This window comes from Balaenoptera ricei, chromosome 17, assembly GCF_028023285.1.
Source record: "Balaenoptera ricei isolate mBalRic1 chromosome 17, mBalRic1.hap2, whole genome shotgun sequence".
Taxonomy (NCBI): domain Eukaryota; kingdom Metazoa; phylum Chordata; class Mammalia; order Artiodactyla; family Balaenopteridae; genus Balaenoptera; species Balaenoptera ricei.
In genome coordinates this window covers 79,353,389-79,369,915 of record NC_082655.1, presented here as the reverse complement: position 1 = coordinate 79,369,915, position 16,527 = coordinate 79,353,389, and the positions used below count along the sequence as shown (strand labels likewise).

The window sequence follows — 16,527 nt, the reverse complement described above, 5'->3', positions numbered from 1 at the left end:
GGCTCCTGCATGGCCGGGGACCTTAAATATCTTCCCCATCCCCCTGTCATCGGCTCCTGCATGGCCTGGGACCTTAAATATCTTCCCCATCCCCCTGTCATCGGCTCCTGCATGGCCTGGGCCCTTATATATCTTCCCCATCCCCCTGTCATCAGCTCCTGTATAGCCTGGGACCTTAAATATTTTCCCCATCCCCCTGTCATCAGCTCCTGCATGGCCTGGGCCCTTAAATATCTTCCCCATCCCCCTGTCATCAGCTCCTGTATAGCCTGGGACCTTAAATATCTTCCCCATCCCTCTGTCATCAGCTCCTGTATGGCCTGGGCCCTTAAATATCTTCCCCATCCAACTGTCATCAGCTCCTGTATGGCCGGGGACCTTAAATATCTTCCCCATCCCTCTGTCATCAACTCCTGTATGGCCTGGGACCTTCAATATCTTCCCCATCCCCCTGTCATCAGCTCCTGTATAGCCTGGGACCTTAAATATCTTCCCCATCCCCCTGTCATCGGCTGCTGTACGGCCTGGGACCTTAAATATCTTCCCCATCCCCCTGTCATCGGCTGCTGTACGGCCTGGGACCTTGCATCCCAACCCGAGCGAGGAGCGAATACCAGCGCTGCGCCCAAGTGGAAAACAAAAGCCGGGCAGGGCTGGGGGCGGGCAAGCTCGTAAAGGAGAAGGAGGCGAAGTCACGAAGTCTGGCTTTCTGGCCAGATTTCCTCGGGAAGGTGAGGTGTGGCCGGCACTGTGTGCGAGCGCCGGGAGGGGCCGCACACCCCGCCTCGGGCCGGCAGGCCCGGCTGGCCCGCGGCCAGGGCGCCCGACGCCAGGCCCGGCTCTCGCGGTGGGAGCGGCCGCCGGCGGCCACACAATGGCATTATCTCGGGCCAGCGCGCTGCAGGGACCCGCCGCTTCCTGCCCCCGCATCGCGGCACAGGCTGTCCCAGGGCCCACCGCCTTCGGACACGCTCTCCGGCGCTCCGTCGCCAAGCTCGGTAGGGAAACGTCTAAAGCCACTTCTTCCTTGGGAATTGCAGACGCTGCGATGCTGTCACGCATTGTATTTTTATCCCCGCTGGAAGGACGCGCGGTCATGAGTCACCTGGGGGAAGGGACGAACTCGCCGAGCAGTTTATGTAACGCAGGCGACCGCTGGGGCTTCTGAGCGCCGGGAAGACAGACACATCCTCAAAGGGACCTGAGCCCCGCACCCCGCGCCATTTACTCCTGAGGGCCCGTCGTCGCGCCCTGCCACCCACTCCTGAATCCCTGAGCTCCTCTGATGCCAGGACAGCACAGAGGCTGCCACGGGAGAGGAAAACCTGGCGAAGGTGCTGGAGGGGCTTGCCTTTCACCTCCAGTCGTTAGCGTCCACACTGAGGAGGGACTCTCAAACACAGCCCCTGGATTAAATTATAAAAAATGTGAAAGTCCTTAAACCCCGGTCCCACCAATGTGCTGCACAGGACAAGAAAGACGAGATTTTGTTTTGTTTTGTTTTACTGGCATCCTTGGCTTTGGACTATTGCGATTAGATTCTTAAACAACAGACGAGGTCTTTCTAACTACACGCCTGTGCCAGAAACTTCAGCAACCTGCTCCCAGAAATCAGGGGTTTAATCCAAGAGTTACCAGAAATGCTCTTAAACCTTCTGCTTCCGGGTCAGGAAGTTTCTGGCAGCCGTGGACTCCGCTCCTTGAGGATTGTTGGACCAGACTGGTTTCAGGGGAGCCGAACCGTCTGCTTTGTGCTCAGTGACAATTCCTGCTCCTGTAGTGCAAACCTGGTTTCAGGAGACCTGGGCGGAGGGGTTAGCCCTTCACGCCTAGACGGCTTCCTAGACGGCTTTTCTCCCTCACCATGACCCGTGAAGATCCCTTCTGTCCTCGCTTTTGTGGAAATGACCAGGCTTTTTTTGGCCTGGACTCAGCAGAATGCAGGCCAGTGTTTAACAACCAGCAACAAACAGCCCTGATCAGACGTTTGTCATGGCCTTTAGTGGGACAGGCCTAGAAATGTAGAATTTTTTAAACCATGAAAGCTTTGCAGCATACAGAAAAATACAGGGAATCTTACAATAAATGTGCCGGTACTCACCAGCCACCTTTGATAAAATCTGGACATTTTGTGATGTTTACTTGAGAGTTTGCTTTTAAAGAAACAGTTGAGGACAGCGTGGTCCCCTCCCCTCTCTCCCTGCACAGAGGTGATTGCTGTCTGAACTTTGGCGTTTGTCTTTCCCGCCTGCTGGATGGATGTTCTCCCACGTGTTCACTGCTGTGTAAAGGCTGGCATTGACTCTGATGAGTCAGTACAAGCTTTTCAATATTTTTGAATGCCACCCTTGCCTGCATGTTTCCAAGTATGTGCATGTACAATATGTAATGTTTCGCACGTCTTAAAATTTGAATATAAGTTGTATTATAATGCATATAACCTTTTCGATGAGCTTTATTGAGATACAGTTCACATACCATACAATTCATCTCTTTAAAGTGTACTATTCAATTGTTTTTTTTTTATAAAATATACCATTACAATTAATTTCACCTGCCCCCTTCAATGTGGCTTTAGTTTTTTTTTTTTTTTTTTTTTGGCTGTGTTGGGTCTTTGTTTCTGTGCGAGGGCTTTCTCTAGTAGCGGCAAGCGGGGGCCCCTCTTCATCGCGGTGCGTGGGCCTCTCACTATTGTGGCCTCTCTTGCAATTGTTTTTAAAATAGTCACAGAAGTGTACAACCATCACCACAGTTCATTTTAGAACACTTTCATTCTCACCTCCAAAAACACCTTTACTAATCAGCAGACACGCCCCTTCCTCTCACCTGCCAGACCAAGGCCACCACTAATCTGCTTTCTATCTCTGTGGAATTGCCTATTCTGGTCATTTCATATAGATGGAATCATACAATATGTGACCTTTTGCATCTGACTTGCACTTAATGTAGCATTTTTATGGTTCATCCATGATGTAGCATGTATTGGTACTTCATTCTTTCTTACTGTCTAATATTCCATTCTATGGAAGTATCATGTTTTATTTATTTATTCATCTATTTATGGATATTTGGGTTGTTCCTACTTTTTGGTTATTATAAATAATGCTGCTGTGAATATTTCTGTACAAGTTTTTGTGTGAACACATGTTTCATTTGGGGGGGTATATAGCTTGAGTGGAAATGATGGATCATAGGGTAAGTCTATGTTTAATCTTTTGAGAAGCTGCTAGACTGTTTTCCAAAGAAGCTGCTTCATTTTGCATTCCCACCAGCAGTCGTATGAGGGCTCCAATTTCTCCATATCCTCGTCAACACTTATTGTCTGGTCTTTTTACTATGTCATCCTAGTAGGTGTGAACTGGTATCTTGTTGTGGTTTTGATTTGCATTCCCCTAATGACTAATGATATTGAGCACCTTTTCATGTGCTTGTTGGCTATTTGTATATCCTTTTTGGTGAAATATTTCTTCAGATCCTTTGACCATTTAAAACATTTAATTACTTGGTTTTTTAATGTTTAAGGTATGTATAAGAACACTTTATATATTGATATTATAGGTATAAGTCCTTTATCAGATATATGATTTACAAATATTTTCTCCCATTTTCACTTTCTTGATGGTGTTTGCTATACATAACCCTCAGAAAATCTTTGAGGTAATAAACATGGATAAAACAATTATCCCATCAGAACATGGAACACTAGTACATTAATTTTAACCAATTTCCACTTCTGTATAGTACTCAACAGTATGGGTATTGTGCGTTAAGCTATTGATCCATTCTCTCATCAGTGGAAATTTGGGCCATTTCTAGTATTTGGCTGTGACCTAATGCCACCATGAATGTTCTTGTCCATGTCTCCTGAGGCACACTTTCAAGGGTTTGTTGGGGAAACACCTACGAGTTGGATGCCAGGTCTTTCTCAGGTATTCCTGGGGTCTGAATGCCTATCTTCAGGTTCACTGGATATTGTCAGAGTATTTTTCTTTCTTACCAGCAGTGTATTAGAGATCCCAGTGTGGAACATCTTTGCTAATACTTACTACTGTGTGACAGTTAAGTTGTAGGTATTGAGATTGAAATTGAATCTCATCACTGTTTTAAAATGCAGCCTTACTCGCTGTCAAACTATGGCATCCTGTGAGGGACAGATTAGCTGCTGGTGCTGTTTTATTATTTGGAACACAGAATTAAGAGATTGTGGCAATAATACGTTCTTGTGAATTGATAGCTCTGGGGACTCTGATATAAATAGATCAGTATGAATATCTGTACAGAATGTTCGTATGGTTCCTAGACGGCTTTGTTTCATCATTGATTATGTAGACCGTATATAGTGTGGAACATATTTTAAATCTTCAGTATGAACTTTTGCTATTGATTAGCACAAAGTTCTAGAATTTATTAGTATAAGCTGTTTGTAAATTCATTTTGGAAGTCCTGTAAAAGCTGAATGCATTTCATTTCCAATCTAGGTCCCCAGTCTTGCTGCTAATAATTCCAATTCCTTCAGCATTTTCTCGTGTAGTTCAATTTTTAGTCTTTTAAAAGTTGATTTTTTCTGTACTATGTAACTAATGCACACACAACTTTGATTGTAAAGCTTTCAAAATTAACCCCAATTTCAAGGCAAAGAGGAAAGAACTGAGACACTCTGATGTTTTTGTTTTGACATTTATAGTGGCGTGAAATTCATTAGATAGACGGTATTGTAGATATTCCATTAAAGTTAGACTTAAATCAGTGTAATATAATATTTAGATAAAGAAGACACTTTTAATGGCAAATAAAGGTTTCTTTTTCCCTGACTAGAGTTTCATTCACAGGAAAGAAGAAGTTTCAGTTTGAATTTTGAGAGCTCTAAAATTTCAGCAGATTACATTTTTTCTGCTGAGTTTCTTGTATGAGTGTTGATCTGTAGTTTTAATATACATGGATAGAATCTACAGAGTAAAACAAGCTACTAGAAAACTAATAATAAATGGAAGAACTTTCTAATGGGGGAAGCTTCATAATCGTTGTACTCCATAATTTACATGGGATGCTTTTTTAAGGTGTATTTTAACAGACAGGTTAAAACACAGCTTAAAAGGCTGTGCTCAGCCTTTCACATCTTCATATCATTTACTCCTCCTGGAAAACCTAGAAGGCAGGCACTACCTCACTCATCTCGGCTTCAGCCATTTGCCAGAATCTTCCACAGATTTAGTTGGTGATATTAGTTGTGGCTCTGAAAATAAACTAAGCTTTAGAGTCTTTGGATATTTCCCTCCAGTAAGTTTTCCAAAGCCAAGAAAGTTCAAGGGTTTAATTAAAGGCAGGTGGTCCTTTCAGCTATACCGAGAGGGTTCTCCTTCAGAGTAAAGGTAAGGTCGGGAAATCCTGAGATGTTCTACCTAAATTCTACTTCACTGAAGTGGTGAAAGATTAAAGTTCAGCCTCAACGTTATTTTTCATTGAAAATTGGGTACACTCCAGTTCTTACCAGATTTTCTTGGCCAGACTCTATCATCTCTCTGGAGTGGGTGGAAACTTGCCCATGGATGCTTAGAGAGGTGTAGGGTGTGGAGAGGAGAGGTCTGACCCCTGTCCCCAAGCCGGTGCCCGTCCAGTGATTGCACAGGCTTTGGATCAAAATGACTGTGGATGTGCTGTTGACCAGTTGTGGACCAGATGTGGAACCTTCACACCATGCAGAATGGATCCCGAGTAGACTAAGGGTGAAAATGTCCTGCTTGAATTCTCTGCCTCTTGTTAACTAGCTAATGTCACATGTTAGCTCTATGCTACTTAACTTCTCTGTGCTTTGGTTCCCTCCTCTGTAAATTAGGGATAATAATAGTACTATCATCCCCCAGGGCTAACGTGAGGATTAAATGAGATTGTAAATGTAAAGTGCAAGAATAGTGCCTGGAAAATAGAAAATGCTCAATGAATGTGAGATAGGACTCTGTATTATTATTATTATTTTCTTCCAGTTTTATTGAGATATAATTGACATACAGCACTGTATAAGATGCACAGCATAAAGATTTGACTGACATCTGATTGTATTACTATTATTGAAACACCCAATAGGGCATCTCCTGGCTGGCGGTACAGTGGTTAAGACTCTGTGCTTTCAATGCCATGGGCGCGAGTTCGATCCCTGGTCAGGGAACTAAGATCCCACAGCTGTGTGGCCAAAAAAAAAAAATATATATATATATACACCCAATAAAGTCAGGGGAAAATAAAATTAATTCTTGACGTACTCCAAAAATTGTTTGGCTAATAAACCTTCAAACTTTTTAGAGATAATTTAAGTGCACTCAACTAGATGCAGAATCAGTGGAGGTCTTCTCAATGCATGGTCAACTCGAACTTAAAAATAAAGGAGAGTAATTTTACACACCCAGTAAAAATGTAGCTTTAGTAGATGGTCTTGTAAATCTGAATAGTTCTTATGGTTTCAGGACATATATATTGACACAAAAATAGTCTATGAATTCATTTTCATACTAAAAACTCAGAAAGCGCATATGATACTATATCGACATGGCAAATATTTTTAAATATCATAAAAATTAAATTAAAAATATTATTTTACTGAATACAGACTACAAAGGGAGTTCACCTTTAAAACAGTTTGGATTTTTAACTCCCTGGCTATTTTTTTGACTTAGACAATTAAGAAGCATCCAAGGGCTTCCCTGGTGGCGCAGTGGTTGCCAATGCAGGGGACACAGGTTCGAGCCCTGGTCTGGGAAGATCCCACATGCCGCGGAGCAACTGGGCCCGTGAGCCACAATTACTGAGCCTGCGCATCTGGAGCCTGTGCTCCGCAACAAGAGAGGCCGCGACAGTGAGAGGCCCGCACACCGCGATGAAGAATGGCCCCCGCTCGCCGCAACTAGAGAAAGCCCTCGCACAGAAACGAAGACCCAACACAGCCATAAAGAAAGAAAGAAAGAAAGAAAGAAAGAAAGAAAGAAAGAAAGAAAGAAACATCCAAGTCAGCATTTCAGTAAGTAGGGTTTTAAACAACTCACAATTATTTTTTTCCTATTTTTTATCAACCAAGAGAATTAAGACTACATACATACACAGAATCCTCCCTAATTAAAATCTGTTTGGATAGTGCCATTTCGGATCATAATTGTAGCAAATCTAAATAATTCTAAATAAATAGTTCTTTATAATTAGTGTAACTGTTATATAATTTTGAACCCTCACCAAAACTTACATTGTTCAAGAGCAAGTGATTTTTCATTTCAAGAAGTGGCTCATGAATGTTTTCTTAAGTAAATTATCATGATAAGTCAGCAATATTATCTTAAATAAATATCTTCTAACATTTTCCCTTGATTTCCATGCCCAAAGTGAATAATTTATTTCAGAAGGATTTTTTCTGCTGACAGGGAAGTTTAAAAAACTCATTCAGCTGAAGAAGTTTTCCTGACAATCACGGAACCTTTGAAAGCTTGACCCTGGACATCACTACACGATGGTGTAACCCCGGGGTCCCTCACAGAGAGGAAACCAGGGTGAGAGCCCAGTCTCCTCATTACTGGAGCCATGCCTGCCAGCAAGGGCCATTTTGGAGGAGGGAAATCTAAACAGAAGCAGAAATAGCCTCCGACAAACTTCAGGAAATAGCAGTCAGGGGGGAGTCACCAAGGTTGTCAAATCTTGGGTTTTTTTGACTTGGGAGGTGAGATGCAAAAGCAGGAACTATCCTTTAGTTCTTCACGAAATAGAAATATTTGCCAGTCCAACGAATGGAAAAACACCATGCTTCGAAAGTTTCCAGAGAGTGACGATTACAACTAGGCTTTGGGTAGGTTTTTTTTAAAAAAACTTTTGTATGTAGAAAAGTGTGCAAACCGTAAATATACAGCCTGATTAGTATTTTTCTCTTTTAAAATAAAATTGTGGTAAAAGTGTACATAGCGCAAAATGTACTGTTTTAACCATTTTGGGGTGAATATCTCGATGGCATTGAGTACATTCACGTGGTTTTGCATCCACACCACCATTCACCTCCAGAAGCTTTTCATCTTCCCCAAATGAAAGCCCACAACCATGAAACACTCACTGTCCCCCTTCCCCCCAGGTCTGGGCAGCCACCATCCTACTTTGTCTCTCTGAATCTGACCACCCTAGGTATGAGTTATATCAGTGGAATCATGCAGTGTTTGTCCTTTTGTACCTGGCTTACTTCATTGAGCATGATGTCCTCCGGGGCAGCCTGATGAATTTCACCAGATTGAACACACCTGTGTAACCAGATCAAGCACCAAAGAAGCCCCTTGTGCCCCACGTCCAAGTCAGCATCCACCACGCTTGTGCCATCATGAGGTTAACCATGTCCGTAGTCAATGAAAAGGGGGAGGTAGAAACCGGAAGACTGAGGTTTCCGCCTCTCTCTTTCCCCGTAGGAGAGACTGCACTTTTGATCTGTTGTATACACTGGGCTTTAGCCTACCTGCCAAGGAAAAGCTTGGAAAGCGTTGGTTTAGGAAATGTTCTCACTTCAGTCCCAGATTGTCTGGAGGAGGGTCTTGCGTCTGCCTAACTCCCGATGTTGAGTCTCTGTTTAGGTGGCATCTCCTGCAGGAAGGCTTCTCTAAGTGCTCTTGGTGCCTTCCCGCCAAAATGTGGTCCTGCCATACAATGGGGTATTATGACCTTAAAAAAAGAAAGAAGTTCTGACACACACTACAACCTGGAGGAACCTTGAGGATATTATACTAAGTGAAGTAAGCCAGACACAGCACAAACATGTATGATTCCAATCATATGAGGTTTCTAAACTAGTCAGACACATGGAAACAGAAAGCAGAGGGTGATTGCCAGGGGCTCTGGGGCGGGAAAATGCGAGTGGTTGCTTAGAGGGGACAGAGCTTCAGTTTTGTAAGATGAAAAAGCACTCTTGCACGTCAATATGAATATACTGAACACTACTGAACTATATGCTGAAAATGGTTGAGATGATTTTTATGTTATGTGTTTTTACCACAATAAAAAAAAAGTTTAAAAAAAGATGAGCTTTCTAACTCTGAAGCTGTTAGCCCTTGCAGAAGTCTTTTAACTTCTCTTTGGGATTCTGGCGAAATGAAGGAAGTGCCGAAATATGAACCTGGCTCAAAGCGTTTCTATAATAAATGCTGAGGCAACTCTGGATTAAACAGAAGTATCATACCGTCATCCAAAGAGCTGGTGTGCACACTTTATCTTCTCATTTACCCAAAAGGAATTTTTCTGAAATCTCACTTTAATCAAATCACATTTCCTGATCTAGATACAAAAGATCTCATAGTTTAATTGTACAAAAAGTATACAGTATTACATGAAGATTTATGAAGAAACAAGCCAAACTGTTTTTCTTTTCAAAGCAAGAGTAAGTAATAATAGGTAAAAGCATATTTTTCTTATTCCTGATATGTCTGACCTTTATTTCCTGCCATTCTCTGATTTGTGAGTATTTACTAGGCATTCTTTTAGTCAAGGTTGCAAGAAAATCTTGAAACACAGAAGCCAGCGGTAAATGGAGTCAAAAGATTCCCTTTTCTAATTTCCCAGATGTCTGGAAGTCAGTTATTTTCTTTCTTTCTTTTTTTTAACAAATTTCCCGCTCATCTCTAAGTTTTTTTTTTTTAAGTTTATTTTTGGCTGCGTTGGGTCTTCGTTGCTGCACGCGGGCTTTCTCTAGTTGCAGCGAGCGGGGGCTACTCTTCATTGCGGTGCGTGGGCTTCTCATTGAGGTGGCTTCTCTTGTTGAGGAGCACGGGCTCTAGGCGCGCGGGCTTCAGTGGTTGTAGCACGTGGGCCCTAGGGTGCATGGGCTTCAGAAGTTGTCGCTCGCAGGCTCAGTAGTTGTGGCTCGCGGGCTCTAGAGCGCAGGCTCAGTAGTTGCGGCGCACGGGCTTAGTTGCTCTGTGGCATGTGGGATCTTCCTGGACCAGGGCTCGAACCCGTGTCCCCTGCATTGGCAGGAGGATTCCCAACCACTGCGCCACCAGGGACGCCCAGGAAGTCGGTTATTTTCTGATGGTACCCTCACAACTACTGAAGTGAGTGTCTTCCCCTAGTTATGTAAGGAGCTCTCCACACAGCCCAGGGAAGACCTCAGGACTGCCTTTTCTTTAGCTTCAGATTGAAAATCAACAGAAAAGATGTCGATGCAGGTAAATAGGCAAAAATATTGAACAGAATACTCATAACATGCAGCCAGAATAAAAACCAGAGAAACTCACAACTTGAATAATAACTATAAAAATATTTTCAACTTTTAATTAGAATTGTGGATGGGTTTTGTTTTCTCACTTGTATTTGTCAGATTTTTTCAAAAAATACTAAATACGTGCTCTTTTTATAAGGGCACCACACCATTTGAGAGGATGCCGTAAACAAATGCACCCATTTCATTTTTTTCACGCTCAGGAAGCAAGAGTCGAGCCAGTGGAAACAGAGCAGTGAGGCGCTGTGCAGGCTTTATTGGCACCTACTGTTTACTTTGCAGATAGCAGGGCGCGAGCAGGCTTCGCTCGTCCTTCCTCAGACACAGGAGAAATGGGAAATGTGCAGATGCCCTGGAGAAAGGCAGGTACAGGGGGGGAGAAGGGAAACAGGAGCCAAGCAGATCAGGATTCAGATCCACTTTTCACCACAGTCTGGTGGAGGGGAATGATGACAAAGTGGGTCGCGTGTGGTAGGGTGGCGGCCACGACCTGGGTAACCGGGTAAGCGTCGCGTGGTGGGTCCCAGAAAGGCACCTCGCCCGGGCCTGGGCTTGGGCAACGGGGTTAGAGAAATTTTGCTGGAAGAGGAGATGCCCATCCTGAATGGGACCAGCAGGGGAAAGTCCCGGAGGGAAGAGGAGCAGGCGAGGGTATGAACCAGGGTGAGACCCGGGGTGAGACCCGGCATGAGACCCGGCGTGAGACCCGACGTGAGCTTGGTGGAAGCATCTCCGCCGGCGGGGAGAGTGACTGTGGACCCCGGCCCCGTGGTCAGGGCTTGGACTTTATCCTAAGGCTGCGCCCTGGCCGCGGGAAGGCAAGAGGATGGGGAGGGAGGCGCGCCTCGCAGGAGGGAAGCGGGTCAGGAGTTGGGTGGTCCCCAGGCGTCCACCCTTATGTGCATCCCGACGGCCTCCTCCGCGGAGATGGAGACCCGCACCTCGCGGATGGTGTCGGATGGCACCTCTCCCAGCGGCTCCTCCTGGGGGTGCACGAGGTGCCTCCCCCAACCCCGGCAGGAGCAGGCTGGGAGGGGGAGCATGTGGGCCCCGGTGTGGGGGGTGTTGCATTTGCTAAGAGGGCTCTGAGAGGGACAGACAGGCGTGCGCTCTGGGCAGCAAGGGCAGCTCTGGCGAGGCCCGAGATGCTCGGGCACGGGCCACGCAGCGGGAGGTGGCCCAGGACTGCGCTGGGCCGGACGAGGAGAGCCTGCGGGGAGCGAGCAGAGGTGGAGCTCCAGTTCCCGCCGAGGGGGGCCAGTGGGGTCCAGCCGGGCCCTGGGGGAGGAGCTCCCCGCCTCCCCGTCCCCCTGGGAGGAGCGGGTTTGCACAAGCCCCAGCGATGGCCTGCGAGCGCGGGGAGGCGAGGGCTGTGGTCCAGGGGCAGCGGCGGGGCGCGGGGCCAGCACCCCCCTGCCTGAAGGCCCGCGCTGCCGCCTCGGGCTGGGGGCGCCTGTTCATTGCTCTGTGTCCCCTGGAGGCCGGTGGGGCTCAGACCCGCGCCTGCTCGGGACGCCGCGCTGGTAGCATTAGCGGCGCACGTGGTGCTGTTTTAGCAGAATACTTTCTAACCTTGGGCCTGTAGTGTCAACTCCTAATCCTGTTTCGCTCTAAAAGTAATCACAATGCTTTACGTTAGTTTATGAAACTGTATTAACATTAAATGGGGAAATTCACAATCTATTATTTTCCTCAAACACCAGAGCGCGTTTTTTAAAAGTAAGAAATATGTCCATTTTTAAAAAAAGTACCATAGAGTTTTTTTTTACTCTTCTGTTCAGAAGGGAGAAGCTACTCACCTTATTGACCAAGTAAAACAAGAAAAACCATCATAACAAGGTTATATTAAAATTCAGGGATTCTGGACTGCAGAACTAAACTTTCTTCTTTTAGTGATTATGTAATATCTTCTTTTCTAAGCAAGAGACCTACTGAACCTTAAAAAGAGGCACAGATACAATCCTATTTCTAAACAACATGGCATAGAATGAAAGAACTACCTCATTTAAAAGAAATAGGCCATAAAATAACATGGGGAATATCTTCATTATACACATATTGCCACCGTCACAGCATCTGTAAGAGTCTGACCTAGAGAGATGTGTGTGCCGTTAAAATAGAATTTACAGGACTTCCCTGGTGGTCCAGTGGGTAAGACTCCACGCTTCCAATGCAGGGGGCACGGATTCGATCCCTGGTCGGGGAATTAAGATCCCACATGCCGCGTGGCCAAAAAAAAAAAAAAAAAAAGGATTTAAAAAAAGAAATGAGAAGGATTAGAATCCCTTCAGCAACGATCAGTGACATTTAATCTGAGGCAGACTTTCTAGCTGTGTGTGGGTGCTACTGGTTTGGGCAGAGCTTGGGAAATTCAGCCTCTTCATATCAGAGTGCTCTGTTGACAAAGGTAGTTTTTTGTTTTTGTTTTTCTGAGTGAATTAATAACTAAGCCCCTTAGGCAAAACTAGATTCTCACATGTGTAGTTAGGAGAAAAATACACATGTGGGTAGGAGCCTCAGCATGGAGACTGATAAAGCACAGCCCAGATGCTTGGCTCGCTCGCTGCTGCATAGGAGCTGGACCAGGAGGAGGTCAGGTCAGTGTTGAAGAAAGACTGGGTGGGCGGGGGACTGTCACCCCTTGAGCCCAGCCTCGCTGCGGGGGACGCCATGGGAGGAGAGAGACTGGTGGGCAGGGCAGCGGCAGGGGGCCTTTTTTATTGAGCAGCTACTGCATCCTGTGTGTTGTGCTCTGTTCGTCATACCTGTCCCCTCCTGTCCTGTCCTCCTTACCAGGGTGCTGAGTAGAGCTTTTCCAAGGGAAAGGGTGCCGTGTAGTCTAATCACAAAACTTGGCATTAAAATTACTTTCCAAAGATACCGTAACAGTGCTTCTCTTTTGTCTCAGATTATTAGCAGGACCTAGAAGTTTAATAGCTGAGACCTGGGATGCCTACTTTGTCCAGCTCGGTGCTGGGCCTGACTCACTGGATGGCCTTAGTGAAATCATTTTCCATCTGTGAGTGAGCTTCCTTGCTGTTAAGACAAAACCTAAAAATACATATTGTCTTCATGGGTTATGGTAAGGACTAGCTGAGTAATCTTTACTAAGAAATTGCAACTTTTTAAAGGAAAAAAGGTATTTCATCACAGAGGAAATCTGTTTGGGAGTTGCCTGATCCTAAAGTGATATGATATCAAATAAAAAAGGTTCTTCAGCCTCCTCAGTTAAACCTGGACTCAGTCCAGGTTGCTCGATGCGGGCTAGGAAATGGTACAGTGCCACTCCGGCCGGCTTCCAGAGGGCACGGTGCGCTCAGGAGGGGGCAGGCTGTCTTATGCGCCTCCGCGTGGAGCTGCCCCCCCCTCGCCCTGCACCGCCAAGCTCACTCTCCCGCGAGCAAAATCCACCGCTCATTTTTCTTCGAAATTGATATGACCCCATTTTTTTGGCTGCATACACATCTAGTCTGAGAAGCAGTGGCTTTTCTAATTTTAAACAGGAAATGCTGCGCCATTTACATTATTTTTTTTTTATACTTTTATTCCTCCCTTTAACTTGAGCAGCTGATTCTCATAGCTAAGAAGGTTTCAAGAGGCAGATGAGAAGAGTAGATAAAGCCTGAATGTGGAAGGCAAGAGGTGAGCTTGTCTACCGACTCTCTCACCGCCTTGGACGCGTAGAGGCGCTCGCAGAGGGAAATGGACAACCAAGGCAATGTCAAGGCCAGCCTGCACCTGCCCCCACTGCCCAAACAACCGAGCTTTAGGACGGAGGGCTCGGCCGAGGCCTCTCCTGGCCACTCACCGCCCTTCGTGAGAGACGCAGAACCTGATTCTTCCTCCTCATCCTGGCGTTTGCCTTCGTTCGGACACATCTGACCCCGTGACCTCTTAGCTCCGTGACCCGGTGACCTTATTCTCTAATGTTCACGGCTTCCTGTTCTCACGGTGCAGAATGTGAAGTCTGAACCACGTTATCTCTTGAAACTGCTCCACCTCCAAAGTCACGAATTCAGACATCCTCCTTGCTGGTCACAAAGCCTGTTCCTACCTCTTCTTGGGCAGAGATTCCCGCCAGCACCGTCCTTCGACCTCGGGGCGCCATCCACGCCTCTGCGCCATCCCCCTGTTCGTGGGTCGCTCCTCTGTTAACTTTGCCAGGATTCAGGTCGGATGCTGCGGCCCCTCCAGCCACCACTTGCTTGCAGGCTCTAAGCTCACGTGCCCTTCTTTTCTTGCGCATGCCTGGCAAAGTTGAGGTGGGATGGACCCGACTACACTCACCGTCTGTCCTTGCACCGGGCAGCTGGGCACTGCTAGAGGAAAGGTCCCCAGCCACGCACACTGGTATCCCTACGCACCCTGGACCACCAACCTCAGGGGGGCTCCTTTTGCTGGCAATCTCACCATGCTTCTCTGATCTGCTTACACTCCAGCCTCTGAAAAAACTTTTCAAACATTTTCTGTCATTTCCTTCAATCTCAAATATGCCCCACCTCTCCTTCATTGACTTTGGTTTTCATTTTTGTTTCATAAAACATAGAAATATCAGGCAAGATCTCTTGGATTTGGGGCCGCCAAATCTGTACCATCACCTGCATCTGTCCTAGTTTTCCTCTCCTCTTGATACAACCGAGTGGCCGTTCCTCCTCTAAAGAAGAATTACTTTACATCCTGCTCTGGTCCTGAAGATACGGAGAAGTGGTTTACGGTGGCAGCCATGTGGAGGTCATTGGTGACCCCTGAGAAAGCCACATGGAAGGTGCTAGAAGGTGAAGAAAACAACAAGACAGCTACAGACAACTCATGTGAGAAACTTGATTATGAAGGGAGGAAATTACTTACTGTTTTCTCCCAAACTTTAGGCTCTCAGCTATCGCCTTCATCCTCCCCTCCTTCCTCTCTACCCAGTCCCTTCCATCCTTGACCTGTGTCATCTACACAATAGTAGCGGCAGCTAGACAAGCAAGAAACAAAAACCACCCTTCAACCTTGCATCTCTCAGCTATTGGCCTACTGGTTGCTTCTCTTCATGATACAATTTCTCCAGAGTCCTGCAGGTTTGGAGAAAGTAACTTCCAAAGAAGATGATAGAATCAGTTTAACAGACCAACTCCACATTTACTGACTGCGTACTCTGTGCGAGGCGCTGGGTTCAGCAGTGGAACTTCATGGTTCCATAAGACCCAGCTCTGTTCTCCAGACCTGCAGGTTGGCCCTGTGAAAAGGCAATGGTGATGCATCGCTACCAGCAGTTGGTGAGGCCGGCAGGGCCCAGGGGGCACAAAGCAAGAAGGAAGATGAACCCTCTCTGCAGGGATCCGGAAAGGCGATGCCCAAGCTGGGGTTTGAGGGGTGAAGGGGAGTGGCTGAAAGGCAAGGAGCACGTTCCAGCCAGTGAAAACATGTGCCCAGAAAACATGTGCCCAGGTTCATGCAGGGAACCTTGTGCAGAAGCCTGGGGAGGAGGTAATGATGGAGGTGGGGGAGATGGGGCTGGAAAGATGGATAGATGGATAGACAGATAGATGGTTAGATGGATAGATGGTTAGATGGAAAGATGGACAGATGGACAGATGGTTAGATGGATAGATGGAAAGATGGTTAGATGGAAAGGTGGACAGATGGACAGATGGATAGATGGAAAGATAGATAGATGGAAAGATGGATAGGTGGAAAGATGGATAGGTGGAAAGATGGATAGGTGGAAAGATGGATAGGTGGATAGATGGATAGATGGATACATCTCTGACCAGGAATGCAGAGGGGCTCACACAGAGGATGCCGGCCTCTTAGCCTCTTTCTCCAGCCCCAAGGACATCAGAATCACTGCATTCGATCTAGGTGTGGTCCTAGGTGTTAGCAGGTGCTGAATAAATGAAGAATGACTGAATGTTCTCTCATGAAACCTACCACATTATTGGTGTTGTTTAAATTAAAAGTGCTAATGTATCTAAACTGCTTAGAACATGGTCAGGCACAGAGTGTAAGAGGCAGTGGAGCATAATGGTTAGGGCACCACTCTATGGGTCTAGGTACCCAGGGTTTATGTCCTGGCTTCACTACTTACCATGACTTTAACCAAGTTACTTAGCCGTAATTCTTACAGTATATAATTCACAAGGTTATCATGAGGGTTAAATGAGTTTATATGTGTAAAGCACTTAATGCTTTGCAACAATTCATAATTGTTCACAATTACTATTAATAGTTAGTCTGGTTAATTATTTTTAATAATTTAAATTATGATTAAATAATTATTGACCATTATAATGAAATACCCTAAGAGCTCTGATTCC

At 45.8% G+C, this 16,527-nt stretch overlaps 1 long non-coding RNA gene across 3 annotated transcripts in view; it reads left to right on the top strand.

The window, feature by feature from the left end:
- The first annotated feature begins 700 nt into the window (after positions 1-700).
- The window catches only part of LOC132351452 (uncharacterized), a 34,371-nt gene continuing 18,544 nt past the window's right edge, over positions 701-16,527 (top strand). Inside the window, exon 1 of one of the 3 annotated variants that reach the window (XR_009498346.1) lies at positions 701-2,366. This is a non-coding gene — a long non-coding RNA (uncharacterized LOC132351452). The remainder of the gene's footprint in view (positions 2,367-16,527) is intronic. The other 2 variants (XR_009498348.1, XR_009498347.1) reach the window with 2 other exon arrangements.